At 40.6% G+C, this 10,619-nt stretch overlaps 1 long non-coding RNA gene across 2 annotated transcripts in view; it reads right to left on the bottom strand.

Moving 5' to 3' along the window:
- Positions 1-10,619, bottom strand: part of LOC120242133 — an 82,946-nt gene that overhangs the window by 23,814 nt on the left and 48,513 nt on the right. Inside the window, exon 3 of one of the 2 annotated variants that reach the window (XR_005531019.1) lies at positions 4,323-4,369. The exons of the other annotated variant lie outside the window; for it this stretch is intronic. This is a non-coding gene — a long non-coding RNA (uncharacterized LOC120242133). Of the gene's footprint in view, positions 1-4,322; positions 4,370-10,619 lie in introns of those variants that run through there. 2 annotated transcript variants of the gene reach the window in all.

Raw genomic sequence — 10,619 nt, 5'->3', positions numbered from 1 at the left:
TTCCTGCTTTCTCCTCTAGGGTGTTGATAGTTTCCTGTCTCACGTTCAGGTCCTTTATCCATTTTGAGTTGATTTTTGTGCATGGTGTGAGAAAATGATCTAGTTTCATTCTTCTGCATGTTGCTGTCCAGTTCTCCCAACACCATCTGTTAAAAAGGCTGATAAGACTGTATTTTAACTAAACTAGAATTTTAAAAATGTCTTAAAGTATTGATCTGTTTTTAATAAGACCTCATATCTTTAAAATTTGCCTAGAAAACAAGGATTCTGTATTTTCCCAAATTACCTATGTTTATCATTTATTTGATTTACTTTACAAAAAAAAGTCAAAATTCTGAAGAGGCTAAATTTTGCTCACAGCTATTTGAGCCGATGTATTCATGTTTGATAGCTTTTGTTGTTACTTTGATTAAATGGATAATTAAATATGGCTTCATACTGAAAACAAAAATTAAACTTACAGAAAAAGATTATATTTGTGTTGACCAGAGGCGGGAGGTAGATGGAGAAGGGATTGGATAAAGGCTGTCAAAAGTACAAACTCCATTCTAAGATAAGTATTAAGGAGGTAAGGTACAATATGATAACTATAGTTAACACTGCTGTATAGTATTTATGAAAGAGAATAAATCCTAAGAATTTTCATCACAAGGAAAAAAAAGGTTATTGTAAATCTTTATAAGATAATCGATCTTAACTAAGCCTTCTGAATCATTGTGCTGTACACCTTAAAGTTATACAATGCTATCTATCAATTATATCTCAATTTAAAAAAAAGAAATAAGGAAAGGGGAAAAGAGGGGAGAAAGAAGGGAAGGGAGAGGGGAAAACAGGATTATTATAATCAAGTGGGATTTATGCCAGAGATAAAAGCTTGGCTCAAACTCATCATATCAATTGATGTGATTATCCACATTAACAAAAATGAAGGATAAAATCATATGATCATCTCAACAGATGCAGAAAAAAGCATCTGACATTTAATGTCCATTTATGATAAAAACTCCCAACAAAGTGTGTACAAAGGTAGCATACCTCAACACAATAAAGGCCACATACATATCTACAATTAACATCATACTCAATGCTGAAAAGCTGAAAGCTTTTCTTCCAAGATCAGGAACAAAACAAAGATGTTCACTCTCCCCTTTATTTCAGCATAGTATTAGAAATCTCAGCTAGAGCAATTAGGCAAGAAAAATAAAATAAAGGCCTCCAAACTGGAGAGGAAGAAGTAAAACTGTCACTATTTGCAGATACCATCATATGTAAGAAACCCTGAAGACTACACACACACACACACACACACACACACACACACACACACACACAGTTCTAATCAATAAATTCAGGAAAGTTGCAAGATATGAAATGAACATACAACAATCAGTTGCGTTTGTATACACTAAAAATGAACTATTAGAATGAGAAATTAATCTTGTTTACAATGCATCAAGAATATGTAGGAATAAATTGAACCAAGGAAGTGAAAGTCCTATACACTAAAAACTTTAAGACACTGATTAAAGAAACTGAAGACCCAAAGGAGTAGAAAGATATTCTATACTTTTGGATTGGAAGAATATTCTTAAAATGTCCATAGTACCCAAAGCTATCTACAAATTCAATGCAAGCTCTATCCAAATTCCAATGGCATTTTTCACAGCAATAGAATAATCCTAAAATTTGCATAAACCACAAAAGACCCCAAATAACCAAAGCAATCTTAAGAAGCACAAGGCTGGAGACATCACACTTCCTGATTTCAAACTCTATTATAAAGTTATAGCAATCAAAACTATGAGATTAGCATAAAAACAGATCAATGGAACAGAATCGAGAGCCTAGAAATAAATGCATGCATATATGGTAAATTATTTTTAGCAAAGGAGCTAAAAATATACAATGGGAAAAGGACAATCTCTTTAATAAATGGTGTTGGGAATACTAGACAGACATGCAAAAGAAAGAAACTAGATTACCATTCTATACCACACACAAAAATTAGCTCAAAATGATTAAAGACTTGAATGTAAGACCTGATACCATAAAACAAGAAAATATAGATAAGTGCCTTGATGTTGATCTTAATCATTTTTTTGGATTTGACACCAAACTCAAAGGCAGCAACAACAAAAACAAAAAACAAGGGAGACTACATCAAATTAAAATGCTTCTACACAGCAAAGGAAATCAAGAAAGTGAAAAGGCAACCTGAAGGAGAGAAAATATTTGTAAATCATATATATAAGGAGTTAATATCCAAAATATATAAAGAAGTCATACAAGAACTCAATAGCAATAAAACAAACTGATTTAAAAAGTGGGAAGATCTGAATAAACATTTTTCCAAAGACAACATACAGAGCCAACAGGCTCATAAAAGATGCTCAACATCACTAATCATCAGAAAATTGCAAATTAAAACCATAAAGTATTCCCTCATACCAGTCACAATGGCTATTATCTAAAAGACAAGAAATAACGAGTGTTAGTAATGATGGGGGTGGAAAAAAGGGACCCTTGTGCACTGTTGGTGGGAATATAAATTGGTGCAACTACTATGGAAAACTGAATGGGGATGCCTCAAAAAATTAGAAATAGGGGCACCTGGGTGGCTTGGTCAGTTAAGCCTCAGACTCTTGGTTTCAGCTCAGGTCATGAACTCGTGGTTCATAGGTTTGAGCCCCACATCAGGCTCTGCATTGGTAATGCAGAGCCTGCTCAGGATTCTCTCTCTATCCCTCTTCCCTGCTCTCTCAGACAAATAAACTTTTTAAATATTTTTAATAAAAAAATTTAAAAATAGAACTCTCCTAAGATCCAGCGATTCTGCTTCTGGTTATTTATGAAAAGAATTAAAGAGATATATGCACTGAGGCGCCTGGGTGGCTTAGTCGGTTAAGCGTCCAACTTTCGCTTAGGTCATGATCTCGCGGTTCGTGGGTTCGAGGCCCGCGTCGGGCTCTGTGCTGACTGCCAGCTCAGAGCCTGGAGCCTGTTTCAGTCTGTGACTTCCCTCTCTCTCTGACCCTCCCCTGCTCACGCTGTCTCTCTCTCTCTCTCTCCTAGAAATAAATAAAGCATTAAAAAAAAAAAGAGATATATGCACTATCCTGTGTTCACTGCAGCATTACTTAGAATAGTCAAGACATGGAATAACTAAAACGTCCTTCAATGAATGGATAAAGAATATGTGAAAAAGAGTATTAATGTATAATTACTAATTAATATAACTAGTAATCAGTAATAATTACTATTATAAATATATAATATATAATTACTATTATAAATATATAAGTATATAATAAAATATAAATATACAACAAATTTATAATATAATGTAATAGTAATTACTATTCTAAATATATACTATTATAAATACATATCATTGTGTGTGTATGTGCATATATGTATACATACACAAAATAGAATATTATTTGGCCATAAAAACAAAGGCAATCTCACCATTTGCAACAATGACATAGACCTTGTGGGCATTATGCTAACTGAAAGCAGTCAGAAAAGACTAGAGAATATACTGGTAGTTCAGAGCAGGAATTAGCAATCCTGTTACCACCATCCCCCTTCCAAAGTAGGAAAAGGTACATTTTTAGGCTGCTGAGATGGATGTGGGGAAAAACGGAGAAGGTGGTCAAAAGGAACAAATTTCCAGTTATAAAGTAAACAAATCCCAGGAATGTACTGCACAGCATGGAGACTCCAGTACTGCACTGGATATTGGAAGTTGAAAGTAACACCGTGCTGCATATGTGAAAGTTGCTAGTTCTTAAATAATTCTCATTACAAGAAAAGTGTGTTAACCACGTATGGTGATAGCTGTGAACTAGGCTTATTGTGGTGATCATTTCACAATGTATACAAATACCAAATCATTATGTTATACCTCTAAAACTTATGTAATGCTATAGGTCAATTACATCAGTAACAACAAATATGATAAAATATCGATGTGAGAAGCTAAGGCTAGGAATCCACTTTGTGAATTCCAGCTCACCAGGTAAATATATAGTAGAAGCCAACATTTGGCAGTTAAAAAATAACATGAAGTTTCCTATTTAGATTTTTGAAGGTTCTAAATTTCATCATTGGACTCAAGATGCTATTTTTATGTAGTTTTAAACATTAAATTTAAAAGTGCAGCCTAAAAATGCACCTTTCCTTACACTGGAGGGGGGGTGGTGGGAACAGAAGAGCTGCTGACCTCTGCTCGGAGTCCTAGCATATAGTTAGCTGAAGAGGGATTCTCAGGCTCTCCAGCTGACCACTTCTCCAGTTACCTTGTTTTGAAAATGACTTCTTGTTCCATCCCTTTGTGACAGCAGCTAAGAGGCTGTAAGGGCAGCGTCTGCAAAAGTGGAAGACTGCCTAGTCACAGGTGAGAAGGTAGCCTCACAGAATGAGGTGATAAAACTGACCTTTACACAGCATACGCCCTTTATCACACACTTTACACATCCTTTTGTGTAAGACCCAGCAATGCTGCCGGCACATTGTTCTCCTCACTTCACCAGTGAGTGAGCAAGACCTGAATCCCACACGTAGAAAGTGGAAGAGGGGTGATTTGAATCAGGTTTGACTAAGAACAATGCCCATGACCTTTCTACTATTACACAATGATTTGCACAAGCCCTTGGTAAATGTCTCTTGTTGGATGCCTTCCCACATACAGGGGGTCTTGTGCAAGATGCTGGAGCTCATGGGATTAAGGATTAGCCGCAGAGCTAATTAATCCAAGACTGAAACCAGACCTTGTATAAGCGTTGGAGTAAAGCCAATGCAACTATTAGGGGGAAATAATGGGAACAGCTTTTATAGAGCAGCGGCTGTGGGCCAGAGGTTTTACACATCTATCCCCAATCCTCACAAAAATTCTACTTGGTAGGGATTGTTATCTCCATGTTGTAGCTGAAGAACCTGAATCTTGGAGAAGTGAGGTCATTACCCAGGGGTTCCACAGCTAATAAACTGCAGAGCTGGGACTCAAACCTGGGCCTGCTACGCTTTTTCACTCCACCAGGGCTATCCCACCTTTGGCCTCAAGAACAGTGATCTCTATTTACCAGGGGTGGAGGAATGGTCAGTACGAAGTGTTTCTAAAGATAGGAGGCAGCCTCGAGTCCAAGGAAGCTGAATCCTGAGGCTCACCAGCAAGCCTCAGCCATAGTAACCCAGGTGCAGCTGGTGAGGCTAGCCCTTCCCCCAAACAGCCTTCAGCTTGGGCCTATGAGAGCATTTCCATATACATTCTTGTGGACGCAGAACTTTTCAGCCGAGGGGGACCACAGCACTAGAGAAAAGCAAACAAACTGGAGCCAGAGGGCTGCCACGGACTCGCTAGGCCACTTCAGTAAACAGGTCATCTCTCCGAGCACCTGCAAACAGCCAAACGGGTTGTTAAAACCTACCTGAAGCCCAGAAAAGTTCCCTGGTTAATAGGTCCTACATTAACCCAATTTCCAATGTGGGGAGTGCGGGGGTTTCCCCACACACTACCAAAAATCCTTGGGCACCAACTGGGTGTCCTACAATCTAATTCAGTTGTGACTCTATCCTGCAGTAGCATCAGATTCCACAAGAGTTCAGTCCTCCAAGACTACCCCACCACCACGAATTTCAGAAGCTCCTCTTAAGTCCAGATAGTTACCAAGAGGCTACTGACTGGAAATTGTAACAACACCCTCCTCAAGCTCAATAAATTTATAAGAGTGGCTCACAGAACTCAGAAATATGTTTTACTTACTAGATTACCAGTTTACTATGAAAGGATGTAACTCAGGAACCAGACAGAAGAGATGCTGCAGGCAAGGTATGCTTCCTCCGAATACACCACTCTCTCCAAATCTCCATGTGTTCAACAAACCCAGAAGCTCTCCAAACCCAGGCCTTCTGGGTTTTTATGGTGGCCTCATCACAAAGTGTGACTGATTACATACATCATGGCCGTTGGTGATTGAACTCAATCTCTAGTCCCTCACCCCTCCGTGGAGGGTCAGGTGGTGGAACAGAAGGGTCCAACCCTCTAATCACTTGATTGGCTCCACCGGCAACCAGACCTCATCCTTAGAGGTTTTCCTAAAGTCACCTCATTAGCATGACAAAAAACACCTTTATAGCTTTCATCACAAGGAATTTCAAAGGTTTTAGGAGCTTTGTACCAGGAACTAGAAAAATGAAATGTGTAATTCTTATTATAAATCACAGTATCACACCCAGCAAGAATTTACCATGAGAAATAAATTATGGGACTACACTTTGTAAGAACTACAAGCACCATGAAGATATGGATTAATCCTAGAAATTAATCTGTATCAATTTCCTAGGGCTGCTATAACAAAGTACCACATACTCACTTAAAACAACAGAATTCTATTCTTTCCACAGTTCAAGAGGCCAGAAGTGCAAAACAAAGGTGTCAGAAAAACGGATTCCTACTGTAGGCTGAGAGAAATTCCCTGCCTCTCACCTAACTTCTGGTGCTTGCTGGCAATCCTTGATACGCCCTGGCTTGTAGAGTTATCTCTCCAATCTCTGCCTACTTCACTTCACAAGGCCTTCCCTGTGTGTCTGTATTGCCCTTTTTTGTCTTTTAGTGAAAGACAACTTCAACTACCTCCATTTTGACCTCAAGCTTTCTAACCGATTAAGTTATTTGCAGCTCATTTCTTAACTCAGGCAAAAGACCCTGTGGGCAAAGCATGTTGTGACCAGAACAGAAACTACCCCATCATGCAATAGGGACTGCCCTGGGCCAGTAATGCCCAGCCAGTGATGACCCCAAGACAATGAAAGACCTGATCTCTACTGCCCACCTGCATGTACCCACCAACCTTTGTCCCACATTTTCCTTATGTAAGCCTAGAAACATTTTCAGCACTTTGGAGACAGTCTTCTTGGTGCTGGCCTCACTGAAATAAATGTTTCCCCACCATTCATCTCTCTGTTTTGTATTTCTGTCAGCAGCAACTGGCGAACCTGGTCTGTTTGAGATGCCCCACAGCCAGGTGTTCTTACACCCCTGCACCCCAACTATAGTATAAGGACACTCTCCTTTGGATTTAGGGCCCGTCCTATCCAAAGGATAGGATCTCATCTCAATCCTAACCTTAGTTACATCTGCAAAGACTCCAATTCCAAATAAAGTCACATTCTGAGGTTCTGCGTGGATATGATGAATTTGGAGGGAGAGACACTATTCAACCCACTACGCAATCTAATACCTTCATTTACTGCTGAGAAAGCTGAAGTTTTTAAAGGGAAATGACTAACCCATGGCAACACAGCTTCTCATGTGTAATAGATGTTGGAGGGAGGAGAGGCATGGATAGTATGATTTTCATCAGAGGACAGCCCTTCATAGGTCAAGATAAATAAGCCCATCCTGCATGAAGACAAGCAGAGGGAGTCTGCCCAAAACATGTTCTATAATTTTAACCCATATCTTCCCCTCCCAGGAAACAAAAGTAGGCATCTCACTCCACAGAAAAACCACTGAAGCCAGAGACAGAAACCACTGAACCAGCCCGCTCTCTTACCAGACACACAGAGAGAAGCTACCACCTCCAATTTCCTCCCTCTACAATTTCCTCCACTTAAAGTTTCAAAACTCTGCCATAATATTAATCAGAGAAGGGACGGACCCGGCCCACAAGTTTATGATGTGCTTCTCCACGGCGTCCCTGGTTCTTATGGCTGGTGTAGCCACATGGGATGTAAGGGGTAACTTGACCCATCGCTGTTTCCCCATGTTTTTCTGTCTGATTGTAAATATAGCTTTGTGAAAATCTAGCCACACCACAGTTTCAATAGGGCTGCATTTTCCCCAAAACCCAACTTGCCTTCAAGGGCACAGAGCATCTGTTTCAAGTCAGAAGCCAGGGCAAGCCTGTCTCACACGTGGCATGGCTTAGAAACCCCAGCCATGGTACTTAAACCCTAAGTGCCCTGAGATAATTGGCCTCCAAACCAAATTCAGCTGCTGGGACCTGATCAGAAATTGCTGGTAGCTTTTTTCCTAACCCAATTTCATTCCTACCGCCCACCCCTGCCCTCTGACCTTCTTTCTTTTCTTTCTTTTCTTTTCCAGGCCTAAGTCCTGGAAAATAGAGTTTGGAAATGCCTGGGGGACTTCTTGGGTGGGCCCCAAAGCTTCAGGGAGAAGAGAGAGGATTGAAAGGTACCAGAGGGATGGGGAAAGAAGCCAGACACAAAAGGTCACACGTTGTGCAATTTCATTTGTAAGAAATGTGCAGAATAGGTAAATCCAAAGAGATAGGAAGCAGATTGGTGGTTGCCAGGGTCTTTTGGGAGGAGGCATATGGAGTGACTTCTTGAGTTGGGGAGTCCCTTTTGAGGATGAGGAAAATATTTTGGAACTAGATAGAGGTGACGGTTGCACAACCATGTGAATGTACTGAAGTGAATGTACTAAACACTGTGTTGTTTACTTGCAAATAGTTACATTTCTGTTCTGTGGATTTCACCTCAATTTTAAAAAACATTGAAAGAGGAAGGGTAGAAGGGTGGGTGGAGGAGGAAGGAAGCCCTGCAGCTGAGAGGAACCACGGCAAGAACAGCCTAGGGCCAAGTCTAAATTAAACCCTCCCTTTCCAGCCACAAAGCTGCTAGCTGAGTGCCTGGGGCAGTTTCCCCAGAAGCTTTAGCTGAGAAACTGCCCTGAGCTAGCTGGTCAGCCCCTTAAAGCTAGAAGGCTCTGCCTCTTCAATGCTTCAGCTCAATCACAGGCTCCTTTCTCTAATAGGTAATGTTTTGAGAAAGAGAGGAGGGACCCTATCTATTTAGGGAGCTGAAAATGAAATAAAGTGGAATGACACACAGGGGGAAAAATGTTTTTTCTTTAATTTAGGATTCTCTGCTTCCCTACTCAGAAGTGCCTAAAGTGTACACTGCCTTTTCTAAATTGAACTTAATTTCTGTTTTGAGCCCCCATCCTGTAGCACTGCAAAAACTTAATCTCAGTTTAGCATCCGGCCGTTGCTGTCTTCATGTACTCCTGCAAGGTGCCAAAATGCGCCCATACTCTGGACCTCTGGACAACTGTGCTACTCTTGCTCTGCATGGCAGGTCTTCTCCGAGTTTTCAGGTTCTCTATGCCACTTCCCTACACCATCTATTCCCCACGAATGTCTGGGAACACATGGTGGCCCCTATGCCATTCTGTGGCCACGCCATTATAAGAAATGAGGTGGAGCTAAGGCTGTTCACCTACTTGCTTTCTACTCTGGGCCACACAGAAAAGTCATGTTATTGCTCCCCACTGTACAGGGCTTTGGGAACTCTTCAAGACTGACTCAGTCATGGTGACCAGCAGCTATTTCTCCTCTGCTTCTTCCACACCATGTTATGGCATATGCAGTATCCCTAGGGATGCGCCCCTTTCCTGGGCTCTGTCTACTGAATGGACACAGATTTTCTCCTCCTACACAACACCACCTTGTTGCATTTAACCAGGTGCCTTAGAAAGGCATCAATCTTTTGATTGCAGTCGAGGTAAAAGGACTTTCAGGTGGAAAAACTGAAACAGGTACTCCTACAGAACAGCCTCAAGAGCACTGTAAATGGGGTGTAGAAACAGAAACTTGGCAATGTGTCTATGTGCCCCATTGTGGTAGGGTCCCCTCCTTAAGGAAAAAAAAAACCTCAAGGTAACCTGGCTATGTGCATATGTGACCTTGTAACATGAGACCACTTAATCAGACTGCCTATTTGTGTGCGTTACCATATATGGGAGACAAAGAAGTAGAAACTATATAAAAAAAACCACGCCACATGGCATTCAGGACTGAGTTCTTTGGGCAGGAGCCCAACTGAGCAGTGCCAGCATCAATAAAGTTGCTTTCTAGAAAGAAAAGCCTCAGTGTCACAACTCTCTGCGCGAGAATCCTGCTACACTTCAAATTACCCTTGCCCTACAGGAAACCCTCATGGAGTTAACTTGTAAAAGTCAAAAGACAAAGGAGTTTATTCAAAAATGAGTATCTAAAAAATTCCAGGCAATGGGCGAAACTTGAAGACATTATGCCAAGTAAAAGAAGGCAAACACAAGGAGTCACATACTGTATAATTCCACTTACATGAAATGTCCAGAGAGATGAATTCATAGAAACAGAAAGTAGATGAGTGGTTGGCAGGGGTGAGAGGAAGAGAGCATGCAGACTATTTAACACGAATGGGGTTTCCTTCTGGGGTGATGAAAACGTTCTAGAATTAGACAGTGGTGAAGTTGTATAACATCATAAATGTACCGGAAATCATTGAATTATACACTTTAAAATGGTTTAATTGGGAATTTTCTATGAATTTTACATCAATTAAAAAAAAATCTTCCCTGACATACTTGGATTTGGTAATGAAGACTACTTTATGCTGGTTGGAGTGCTCATGAAAGAGATCTGTATTGGAACAGAGTTTGGGGGAAGGTATCATCTCCTAGCCTTTGCCCTTGATATGTACTTCCCACCAGCTTCTTGTTTAACTCCATCATCTCTGTCTCTTTAAAATTCTTGGGGTGCCTTGGTGGCTCAGTCAGTTAAGTGTTCATGGTTCATGGGTTCGAGCCCCACGTCGGGTTCTGTGCT

This window comes from Hyaena hyaena, unplaced genomic scaffold, assembly GCF_003009895.1.
Source record: "Hyaena hyaena isolate Hyena2069 unplaced genomic scaffold, ASM300989v1 scaffold_300, whole genome shotgun sequence".
NCBI lineage: Eukaryota > Metazoa > Chordata > Mammalia > Carnivora > Hyaenidae > Hyaena > Hyaena hyaena.
This window is presented reverse-complemented; position numbering and strand designations above follow the sequence as displayed.